This window comes from Octodon degus, unplaced genomic scaffold (genome assembly GCF_000260255.1).
Source record: "Octodon degus isolate 3935 unplaced genomic scaffold, OctDeg1.0 scaffold00024, whole genome shotgun sequence".
NCBI classification, from domain to species: Eukaryota; Metazoa; Chordata; class Mammalia; order Rodentia; family Octodontidae; genus Octodon; species Octodon degus.
Genome location: NW_004524600.1, coordinates 917,504 through 928,712, shown reverse-complemented (window position 1 = coordinate 928,712; position 11,209 = coordinate 917,504). Strand labels below are relative to the sequence as shown.

Here is an 11,209-nt window from a genome sequence, read left to right as displayed (position 1 = left end):
TTGTTTTTATACTTTTCTGCTGGATGGTTAAGACCAAGGTAAAGCAGGACCTATGCAACAAGAGTTGTAGCTTTTGGGTCTGATAAGGTCAGTGAAACTCCCTCAGGATTTATCCTGAGATCCTGTACCTCATATTGTAGAACCTTTGTCAGTGTCAGCCATGTGGATGAGTCATGACCATTTCTTGGCCTATGTGCTCTCTGTGAAAACCTGAGAGAATGTTTTCTCTCCCTGTGACTCTCCTTAGGCACACTCTATGTCATTGATCACTTTCCTCTTTGGCCCCATAGTCTCCTTGATTAGAAAATCTGGGACACAACTGAGGTACATGTCATTACAGTACAAGTTCTCATATGTTCTGAGTCTTAATTGACCTCGGAAGGCTAGGGCCAAAATTTTGGCTTTTCTGGTGGTCCTCCTTTTTCTCTAATTTTGGTCTGCAAATTTAGGTTGTTAACCCTCCAGAAGAAAGGCTTATTGTTACTCCCATACAACCTAGGCTGTTAAGCTTAACCTCACTATCTGTCTGAATATCAAGCATCCTAGGCATAAAATGGAAAAGGTATTATTCATCAAGTATTGATATGTTCATACCCTGCACTTTTTGAGCATGAATGCTTAACACATTGAATTTCATTCAGTCCAGCACACACTTAGCTGCAAACCTTCCATTTACTGAGTGAAATGTTGAAAATTGTTTCTCTACAAAGAATTGTCACACTATTGCATTCATTTATTTCCTTTCCTGCACAATGAGTCCACTCTACTCCTAATAGCAAATTCGCATGCTTCTCAGATCCTCTTCTGGAAAATTTCTTTGTCTCTGTGAAATTTCATTTGACTATTTAATAGCATAACATTGTGACTTGATACACATCTGTATTTTGCCACAGTTTATAATTTGAAAACAAACTATTCTCTTTTAGCTTTAAATTTTCTTAATATTTGAGTATAATTTCTCAACTGTTATCTCAACTTATGAAAATGTGTGATGATTAATTTTAACTGTGTGAAAATGATTGACTTGGAAATATGCTCAATAAGGGATTGCTTAAACACACTTTTGAGTATTTCTGGATGGGTCATGGAAGCAAGTTGAGGTACTATAATGTGGTCCTTGGCTGCCTCCTTGTTGAAGCTGATCCCCTTGTGTGCTTCATGGGTACCATGAGCTAGGCAACTTTGCTCCACCACACCTTTCCAGCATTATGGTGTTTTTGCTGGGGGGCTAGCTGACTGTGATCTGAATCTTCTGAGATTCTACCTCCAATTTACCTTCTTCACTTTTAAATTGTAGGGGTTGAATATTGTGTCTTAGCAACAGAAAAGCTAGCTCAATACACTAAAATATGTAAAAGGGTAGTCAATTTGGTTGTATACACTTCCTGAGTTATTTCTCTCTTCAGTCATTCACTACTTTTCCTTTTGTTTAAGCTTTGGCAATTTACTTAGGCAGCATTTCATTACATCTGGTTCCCACTGAGTTCTTTTCTGTGTTTCTTTTCTTAGATATAATAAACTAATTATGGATATTAACAAAGAGATAAAAACACTGTTTTTCTCCTTTATTTCCACTCTGTAGTTTTCACTTTGCAGTTTCCTAGACATTAGGTTCCCTTGCAAATGGAAGGGGGTTCAATGATTCTTTGTGGAAATGGCCTAAAACCACCTAAGGAAGACAAAGCTTCCTTAGGCCTTGCTGTACTGCTGCAAAGATCACAGCAATTAGTGATTTTGTGGTTTTAAAGCATCTTTATTTTTATGAATTCTTTCCTCTTTTTTCCCCAAGGCTTTTATACTCAATGAACTTACAGAACCATATGCTGCCAATTCATAAGAAATTATAACAATAAAGATAATACAATAATAGCAAATCAGATGAAAATCTTTTTTTACCTTGAATTGATTGATAGGGAAATTCGATAAACACAAAAGGAGAGAAAAAGATCTTAGTGAAAGGATTCAGATGGAATGATTCCATGCTGAAGAGGAAAGACAGTTTAGGATTCATGCACATATAGCCTGAGTTTTTGGCTTCCTGCCAGTCTCATGGTTTAATGTCCTATGGAACAAATAAGAACCTGAAATAGAGGTTTTATGCAAAAGTCTGTGTATAATGAAAGAAGGCAATCCCCAGCACTAAGAAAGTGATTACTCAATCCGTAAGTCTCATTCTCTTAGCAGAAGTATTTGTTTCCTATTTCACTGAGAAAAACAAACCCATTTTCAAATATATCTGTGTCCATGTCTTTTATTAACTCTCTAGATTCGGTGGATGAGATTTTTCCCTTTTATTCAGAGACACTCCATTTATTTGTGCTCTTAATTCTATTCTCTCCTTTTATTTGAATAGATCTAATAACACAGTTCCTGACTTCTCATCTTCTTCCTACTTCTCTTTTATAGGTTGTTTCTGAGTTTTCAATTTACAGTTAAGCATTTGTTGTCAATATATCTCCCAAAGTTTCTCCAGCTTATTTCAACCATGTGCTAGCTAATACGGCTTCATCAACTCTTAAGTGGGTTGTGAAGCATTCTGCTGTTCTGTATGGTCACAGTACAAAAATATGAACAACATAAGGTTTATTGGCAAAGATTGTATTTTCACATAGGTTTACTGTGCTTTGAGAGGAGGATAATGTAAAACAATTTCACAGGGAATATACTTGATAGATAAGGGACACCAATTACATAATCAGTGACTAAATTTGAGTTGCTCAATTACAATGGACTTAGGTCCCATTAGTAAGTAGAGTATAGCTCATAATTGGGCTGTATGCTTGCACAGGCAGTTCTCAGGAGAAACTGGTCTGACCAATGACAAAGACCTAAACATGTCCCTGGTCTACAGGGGTGGTGGATGCAGGAAGGGGAGGCTTCAAACTTTCAAGCCCAACAAGTGATCTAAGAACTGGTGATCTAAGAGAATGGGGTAACAGAGTACGGAATAGTATGGCCTGAGCTCTCAATGTCCCTGTCAAATTGTTCACTGTATATGTATTTTAAATCCAGCACTTCAGGTCAATAGCACACGTATGGGGGTTGATAACACTTGTTTGTGAAAGGGAGGGTGATCTCCCTTCAAATTCTTGTCAGGGGAAAACATGTCACTGACTCAACAAGCTATACTCAGTGTGTGGAACCATTTATAGCTACCTAATACCTTTTTATTCTACTGAGCTATTTCCCTGGCCCTACCTAATACCTTTGTATCCAATGTCTTTGACTCCATGTGAGCTCCTTCCACATAACTGGAAGAATGTGCTACAGTGAAGATTTATACTTTGTTTTCATGTAAGGAAAACTCAGAATAATGATTAAAATGTGACTAGGACTTAATGCATGCTACTTGAGTGAATGCCTGATAAATTCAGATAAGCGTGTACACTGGGGCACATATTGTGTCTTTGCACCCTCCCTGAACATCCCTTCTGTTACCACTTTCAGCAATTTGGCACACTCTCTTGGAATTTCTGGTTTATTATCTCTTCTGATTATAACTTTTCCGTTTTTTTTTTCCTGAACAGATGGCGCTTTCTAACATATTTTTTCACACTAGTCAGAATTTCCCCAGCCTTTAGAGACTCCACAGTATTAAGGAAATAAACCCAGCATTTTGGTAAAGTTTTTCTGAATCTTCAAATTATAACTTGAATCATCACCAACATATGACCTGTTGTGATTCTCTTCTTTTAAGGGCTCTTATTGTTACAATCTAGTAGATTTTCTATTTCATTTGTGAGAGAAAGTTGACAGCCATGACTTAACTTCAGGAACTAGACTCTATCTTACCTGTAGAGACCACTTCTGAATTTACTGACATGCAACAAGGTTTTTTTTTGGTTGAGAAAACGTTTTTGTAGGATAGAATAAACTAAATACTTTCTTAGAACAATGGTATGGTCTATGTTGATGTGCTGGGCCCCTGAATTATAGAAGAGATTTATGCTCCAGTCATAATTATTGATGAACGAGATATGTAGCTCATTTAATACCTTTTGTCATCTTCAAAGAGAAACTCCAAACCCTTTCAGAACAGGATGCATACTACTTTCTGCTGGAATCTGTGCTCCCTGAGTTGTAAGTCTAATACCCTGTGCAAGTACATTTTCATTTTGAAGGTGTTCTGAGAGCCTTTTTGAAGGACACTTCCTCTACATTGTCCTCTGACCAGCTATGTCCTTTGAAACAATGTCTCATACTTCTCTTATTATTGCAAGGAATACCTAGACTAGTTGAACTCAGTCTCATTGAAATTCTTCCTAGTCAGGCATACTCACCTTAATACTCTTTACGAAGCTCTACCCTCTTTATTTTCCTTAGCACTCCAAAGATTTTATGTTGTAAATTGTCATTTGTCCATCTTCAAAAGATAAGCTACCAATGGAATGGTTTACTGAAAATTTCATTGGTTCATGGATTGCAAAGGGTTTCTCATCATAGGTATTATACTAACATTGGTGATAATGGTAGTAGATTTTGAAATAATGGTGCATCTTGCAGATAGAATATTAAGCTGGTTTGTTTACTTAGAAAGTATTGTCAGTCCGTTTAGGTAAATGCCACGTGAATTAATTGAATTACACCTTATTGACAAGTAGCCAAAATTTTTCACTTGAGTAGGTTTTGGAAATTATAATATTTTAAAAACTCATTATGTCAGTTCATTTGCTTAATGAATATTCATATGGTTTTTTGTTATTTTCCAGTAATCCCCAGGTTTATCTTAAGTACAATAAGATATATCTTTACAACTTTTACCTCTACTATATTTATGATTGTCTGATACTGTTACACTGAACAAAGGGGCATTCTACTTCATTTATTGGAGAGAAACAGTTGTCAAAATATGAAAAAGAAACTAGACTACCATATCAAGAAAATAACATCATAAAATATAAGATTTTACATAATACAATATTTAATTAAAGATTTTCTTCTATAAAATCGTTATATTAGGACATGATGATATACATTTACCTACCTTGGCTCTCAAGACACACACACAGAATACTAGAGGCCAAACAACAGACCTGTATATATAGCCAAAAATTGTTCAAACTTGAGATCTCCGATATAATAAATAATGCACCTGGTCATTCTATTTTCCAATGCATAGCTTCAAGATCTATTAACACTCTTATGAGAGAGAGGGTTTGTTCATTTATTGCAAGTCATTTTCTAGTACATGAGTTTAGTCTGATCAACTGGCTCAAGATGGGCTCATAAATAGTTTCAGTTCAGGGTCTGGCTACTCCTGAGCTGAATTACAGGACCAGTGATGTATTGAGTCTTCAGTCTCTGTACATCCAAAGCTGCAAGAGCTTCTTGTCTGGTGAACAGGAGGGTGCGTGGAGAGGCTGATGCTCCCTGGGCCTCCTCCTTGACCCTCTCAGGTATCGCCTTATTTGCCTTTTCCTCATAGCTGTTCATGTTGTCATAAAACTGTAATTGTAAGTACAGAACTTTAAGCAAGTTCTTGGGTAATGCTGAAAAATTATCAAAACTGAGAAGGTTTTTCAAAGAGTATATGGATCCTGACACTTGCCATTGGTATTTCTTAATAATAGTTTTGTGGTGAAAAATAGATTTAGCTATTTCTTCTCCCATAAATAAGTCTGTCTATTTTGGAGCTATAGAATAATTATTAAAAATGTAGAAACTATTTTTATTACTTCTAAAATACAGATGAAATGACAATAAGAAGCCAAATATCCAACTTAAAAGTGGGTAAGGAAAACAAAGCACGTTCCAAATACAGCACAATAAGTTTATATAATTCAGATACTCTAATTACATTAATATGAAATTAAACCTAATGATTCAATACAGATTTCATTATGCTGTTCTAAAAGGACCAGCTTTTTTTTTTTTTACTTTTAAAAAATAATTCAAAACAAAAGTAAGGCAAACACAAAATTAAAAAGATTGTACTGGAACTATGACAAACATATATCCAAAGAAAATAATCACCAAATTAAACATTTGTAGCAATATTAACTTCAGATAAAATGCCAATTAAAGAACTTAATACAGGGGGACCGGGGAGATGGCTCAGTGGAATAAGTGCTTCCCTGGCAAGCACAAGGGCCTGAGTTCAATCTCTGGTTTCTGCGAAAAAAAAAAAAAGCTTAATACAGATACTATTAATAAGTACAAAGAGTGCCATACCTTATAATTAAGAGAACTAATTCAATGAAATCTATCTTAAACTTCACAATAAACATGCAAGTATGTAAATATGTACACTTAAATAAAGTAATAATAATAGACATACCAAAAGAAATGTTAAATATGAACTCACAGAACAGAATTACCAAGATAAGAAAAGATAGCAAAGTATGGGGAAATATAGGATATTTAAAGAAAGCAGAATACAAATTTCATTTGTTAGAGTAGTAGATATATAATCATATAGAAGTGTTGTGTAATGTTTACCTGTACATGTACTAACAATGTAAATAGAATTATACCCATATAAAAATGTCTAGTTCACTAGTTGACATTAGAAAGTTATCATGGGCATGATTAGAAGGAAAAGCACCAATGAATAATAGCTAATCAAATAACATAGGCCAGCCTCTGGCCATGCTGCAAATAAAATTGGAAAGAAACCATGACAGTTGAACCTGATGGTCAACTTGATTGATATGAGAGCTTCTTTTTTTCCCATAATTTTATTGAAAGACAAATAGCAATGAGACAGTTTCAAATCAAATTGGTAGGACAGTTTCAATAATTAACACATTTCATACATTCTTCCTAATAGTTATTTGCTGTACAAGATGCAGACATGGTATCCTATTTACAAACATTATTACAACAAATCCCTCTATTCATTAAGAGAATGTAACTATGTATCTATCCTAACCATTTTGAATACACAGATACAAAAAGGACATTCATCTGTATCCCTTTTTTATTTAGTTCCATCATTTGAATATTATAGGTGTGTTAACTCAGCAAAATATTCTGAAAGAGTCCAGTAGTCCACAATAGCATTGGGTCTTCCACTTCACTGGCAATGTCAGAAATTGTTGACCTGAGTCCCCTATAGTTCAACATAACAGAATGGCTTTACTTCTTATACTTCATTTTTATACTTTTCTGCTAGATGGTTAAGACCAAGATAAAGCAAGACCTATGAAACAATATTTGTAGTTTTTGGATCTGCTAAGATCAGTGAAATCACCTCAGGATTTATCCTGAGATCCTGTACCTCAGATTGTAGAACCTTTGTTAGTGTCAGCCATGTGGATGAGTCATGGCCATTGCTTGGCCAATGTGCTCTCTGTGAAAGCCTGAGAAAATGTTTTCGCTCCATGTGACTCTCCTTAGGCACACTCTACATCATTGATCACTTTCCTCTTTGGCCCCATAATGTCCTTGATTAGAAAATTTGGGACACTACCGAGTTACATGACGTTACAGTACAAGTTCTCATATGTCCTGAGTCTTAATTGACCTTGGAAGGCTAGGGCCAAAATGTTGGCTTTCCTTGCAGCCCTCCTTTTTCTCTAATTAGGTCTGCAAACTTAGGTTGTTAACTCTCCAGAAGACAAGCTTATTGTTATTACTATACAAACTAGGCTGTTAAGCTTAACCTCACTATCTGTCTGAATATCAAACATTTTAGGCATAACATGGCACAGATATTTTTCATCAAGTATAGAGAACATTGTTAGTGTGTCTGGGTCGGTCATGCAGGAATGACCTTGGCTACCATATCTTGTCCCTAGGTTCTTCACTCTGACCCTGCTCCCTTCCTTGCTTTTTAGTCACCAGGAGTAAAGCAGCTGTCTTCCTCCATGGCTTTCCAGCTTGTCATTTCTGCTTTGGAGCCAGTGGACTGTGGGATGAACTCCCTGGAGTTATGAGCCAAAATTAAAGCCCTCCTTTTTAGTTTTGGGTGTAAAATACTTCCTGCATTTTGTCCTAATAACAGGAAGGCTAATACAGCAATATTTAGAACACTAAAGCTAATGGCTTCATAAAGCATGTGCACAAAAACCACAAAAATTTCCAGAGCCTGGCTTAGTGTTAAAAACATTTTAGTGTCTTTCCATTTTCTCTGTGTGGTCACATGCAATAATCGTGGATGTATATCAAGTTCTGGGGAAAGATTCATCCCACAGACATCTTGGATTATTTTTAAAGGTGATGTGTAATGCAATGAAATAGTTTTCAAAGACACTATGCAGTCATTTTTTAAGCATTCTTGAACATAGAACAAATATCTTTTTACAAAATAGTCAAGTGTAGAATAATTTGAAGAAGTAAAATTATACTAGGAGAATTCTGGAAAAGTGGGTACATAGATTTTATTCTTTTCTAACTGTGCTATCAATGACCTTAAATATTGTCTTGATGAAGTTCACTATATATTAGTGTTTAATACATGATGCATGCAAAGATGTGTTGTATCATACTAATAACTGGAACCTCTCAATTATTTGATACTCAGTAATGATTTTAAGATAGTGGTCTTGTACTATACATATTTGTGTACTACTTATTTTTGTTATGTGAAATATTTTTATCATAGTGATAGCCATTTTAGAGTGGAGAGAGCTTGACATCATAAAGAAGGGGTATTACTTCTGCTTGCTGTTGAAGATGCTCATGTTTACACAGGTACACAAACACAGATGAGAAAGTCTTATGCCTAATTTATTCCTTAAAATGTGTTTAACAGTCTCCTTGTAAAACCATCATGCGGGGATGGTGCCAGTATCCTCAGGGATTAGTAAGTAAACTGTACCTTAATTTAGGATTTTTTTTTACATGCAAATGGATAGGCTTAAATTCTTTATTAATTTAATTTCAGAATAATATATGTACATAGTTTTTAATGTTCATGTCTACACAAGGCTTATAAAGCAATGTGGAATACAGTATCACTCCTTCTTCTCTTAATTCTTTCAATCATTTTGAATCAGTATCTGAAATTTAGCAGTCTATTTGGGATTTTATGCTTGCTTCCCTAATACACAATTGTATTTGTATACGTATATTATATGTGCTTTTTTGTTTCTTGTCTCTCCATTATACAATTATCTACTAAGTGTCTCTTTTTTGCCAACTTCTACCATATATCCCATCACGCTTCTTCCTTCTTTGATCCCAATAAGTTGTAGCACAAGTTTTATGCAAGATAAATAGTGCAAACAACATAATTACAATTAAGCAATTATAGCTTAATTTTTCCTGGTTTTCTAGAATTTTGTATCAGTAAAAAAGACTAATAAAAAAGTTTCTCAATAAAATTAATAAAAAAAGAACATAAAAATATACAAAATGTTTGTATTTTGCTAAAGCGTAGCTTTCCATACAGACAATATGAAAACCATTTGTCTTCATATTTGTTTTTATATTTTCTTCATGATGCAGATACTCCTAGTTCAACCAGGCTAGATGGCTCTGGTCATACGTAAACATACAACATTCTCTTTTCAGTCTCTATAATTCCTATTTGTTAGTTTTAGTGTTTCATTTATAAGAAAAAATGAAGTCTTAGGTCAAGTATTTGAATCTGTCAGCCATGAAGGAGAAGCTTGAAATGAGTCAGATGAATTATGGAAACCATTTGTGCAGTGGATTTGAATTAAACTAGGCTTTAAAATCAAGCTTGAAGATACCATTCACTTGCAAACAATTAGCATTTCACTTGTTTTCTTATTCTTTCTTTCCAAATGTAGTATATATTTATCCTATTATATTTACAAATCAGTATGTACTGTCGTGGCACAGAAAGAATAATATATGGGCAACATCTCCAAGGTCTAGGATCTCATTCCATCACAGGACTTGATGTTAACATTTTTTAAAAATGTGTTTAAGACATCTTTAATCAAGCTTCTCCCAGAGAACACAAGTCTGATATACAAGAGGAAATTTATTATGGTAACCAACGCACACACTTACAAAAGCCCAATATATGCCCTCTGCAAGGTGCACAATCAAGAAAGCCAGTGAGATACTTTGCTCTGGGTCTAAGAACTGAAAGAACCAAAGATGCAGCTCTCAGGGAACCCATTCAACCCAGCTATTCTTCTCCTGGGTATGTTTCCAGAAGAACTTAAAACATATTACAGTGGTATATGTGCACCCATGCTTGCAGTAGCACAATTTGTCATAGCTGCATCTTGGAAACAACCCAAAAGCCTATCAACTGAGGAATGGATAAAAAAAGATGTGATATTTTCATACAATGGAGTATTACTCAACTATAAAGAAGATAAACTTCAGGCTTTTATAGGTAAATGGATACAGCTAGAAACTGTGCTCATAATTGAAATAGATCAGACCCGCATGTGTAAACATTTTACTGTCTCCCTGGTGTAAGGCCCTGAAAGAGTAAATAAAATCTGAAAGAGACAATAGATACTGTGAAAGGAAAAGAAACTCTCCCAAGGGAGGAACAACTGGGATGAGAGACAGGAGAGAAGAAGGAAAGAAGAGAAAAAGAATTATATATGTATATACACAGGAGTTTGGATAATTGTACTGCTGATTCCTGATGGTCTACTGAAAGCAGCAGTTAATGTTTAAATTGCTTTTCTCCATGTTTTTTAATTTTTATAACTTTTTGACCTATTTTGCATACTTATATCTAATTTGAACAACTTCTTTGAAGACAACAAACAATTATTGAATTCCTATTATTTTGTTTTGTGAAATTCTGTATAGTTTCTAACCTTTTTTTACTATTTTTATTCTCTTTAAAAAATGTAAAATTTATTTACCTAGATATAAGAGATGCAGCTCCCAGGGCCAGGTGAAAGAGGCTGGGAAGTGACTGTTACAAAAGCTGGAGACTAAGAGCTCAAGAACTGTGAATGCTGACGTCCAAAGGCAGGAAAGTGGGCAGCCTGGCTTCAGCACAGAGAGAGCATGTCATGTTCTTGTCCTAGTTTGCCCACCTTGTTCCTCAACAAGCTGAATAAGGCTCACTGATGTTGGTGGAGGTGGATCTTTACTAGCTCTGTGCATCTGAATACGTGCATCTTCCGGAAATCCACTCACAGTGCCAGAAATGTTTGCCCAGCCATCTGGAGATGCATTAGTACAGTCATGCTGACAAAGATCAATCACCATATAGGCTATTTTTTGGACTGTAATACAAGAATGGTAACTAAAATTCCTTTTCTTTCCTCTCATTTTAAAACAGGATATCACCATGCAGTTCAGGCTCGCTTTGAGCTCACTC

The 11,209-nt window shown here is 35.2% G+C and overlaps 1 pseudogene; it reads right to left on the bottom strand.

The window, feature by feature from the left end:
- Nucleotides 1-11,097, bottom strand: part of LOC101566640 — a 98,347-nt pseudogene extending 87,250 nt beyond the window's left edge.
- Between the last annotated feature and the right edge of the window lie 112 nt (nucleotides 11,098-11,209).